General features: G+C 41.7%; 1 protein-coding gene across 1 annotated transcript in view; it reads right to left on the bottom strand.

Annotated features, from left to right (window-relative positions):
- Positions 1-1587, bottom strand: part of UTP4 (UTP4 small subunit processome component) — a 47080-nt gene that overhangs the window by 26429 nt on the left and 19064 nt on the right. The gene's annotated exons all lie outside the window — the stretch shown is intronic.

Genomic DNA, 1587 nt, shown 5'->3' with positions numbered 1-1587 from the left:
AGAGACGGGGTTTCACCATGTTGACCAGGATGGTCTCGATCTCTTGACCTCGTGATCCACCCGCCTCGGCCTCCCAAAGTGCTGGGATTACAGGCTTGAGCCACCGCGCCCGGCCTCGAGACGGAGTTTCATTTTTGCTGCCCAGGCTGGAGTGTAGTGGCATAATCTTGGCTCACTGCATCCTCCGCCTCCTGGGTTCAAGCGATTCTCTTGCCTCAGCCTCCTGAGTAGCTGGGATTACAGGCATCCTCTACCAGGCCTGGCTAATTTTTTGTATTTTTAGTAGAGACAGGGTTTCACCATGTTGACCAGGCTGGTCTCGAACTCCTGATCTCAGGTGATCCACCCACCTTGGCCTCCCAAAGTGCTGGGATTACAGGTGTCAGCCACTGCGCCCAGCCCATTTTCCCATGTTTAAACACCTCTGAAATCAGGATATCTTAAAATGTTTGTCAATCTGTGCATGTCTGGTATCTGTAGATAAAGGGCCAATAGCAAAATTTGCAGAATGACTGTCATAGCCCTAAAAGAAAACTTCAAAGACTACAGTGGAACTTCACCAACATTACTAATGGCATTGAAGCAACGTGTGGGAAAACATGGACCCTGATGACTGAGCTGAAAAGTGACTCAGAATGGGGGTGGGAGGGGGGTGTATGAGAAATTACTTACTGGGTATGACCTACATTATTACAGTGAGGAATACACTAAAAGCCCTAACTTCATCACTATGCAATATGTCCATGTAACAAAACTACAGTTGTACCCCATAAATTTATATACATTTAAAGAATAAACAAATAGCTGGGCACAGTGGCTCATGCCTGTTATCCCAGCACTTTCGGAGGCTGAGGTGGGCGGAACACCTAAAGTTGGGAGTTCAAGACCAGCCTGACAGAGAAACCATCTCTACTTAATCTACAAAATTAGCCAGGCGTGGTGGTGCATGCCTGCAATCCCAGCTATTCAATCCCAGCTATTCCGGAGGCTGAGGCAGGAGAATCGCTTGAACCCGGGATGCAGAGGTTTCAGCGAGCTGAGATCGTGTCACTGCACTCCAGCTTGGGCAACAAGAATGAAACTGTGTCACAAAAAAAAAAAAAAAAAGAATAAATGGCCAAAAGAGTGACTCAGGGAGTTTCTGAATATAAAGAAGTTTTAGGAATACCTTAATCAATTTACTTCATATTTTTTTTTATATGCACAAGAGTGACATGACATTTACTTTAAGTCTCAAGGAGCTCTTTCAATAAGTAAAATACAAGTTCTACATTTAAAGAAATATTGTCAGTTTGTTTACAAAACATAAATTTTACATTTAGAAAAGTCATAGTTTAATTGGCAGTGTTTTTTTCCTTCCCATGATAACAAAATAACCTTAATCAATTTATTTCATATTTATACGCTCAAGAGTGATATGACATTTAAGTCTCAAGGGGCTCTTTCAATAAGTAAAATACAAATTCTACATTTAAAGAAATATTGCCAGTTTGGTTACAAAACATACATTTTACATTTAGAAAAGCACTATCATAGTTTAATTCGCAGTGTTGTTTTTCCTTCCCCCGATAACAAAATAATGATGTG

This window comes from Cebus imitator, unplaced genomic scaffold (assembly GCF_001604975.1).
Source record: "Cebus imitator isolate Cc_AM_T3 unplaced genomic scaffold, Cebus_imitator-1.0 Scaffold118, whole genome shotgun sequence".
NCBI classification, from domain to species: domain Eukaryota; kingdom Metazoa; phylum Chordata; class Mammalia; order Primates; family Cebidae; genus Cebus; species Cebus imitator.
Note: the sequence above shows the minus strand (reverse complement) of the source record. Positions and strands in the feature narration are given on the sequence as shown.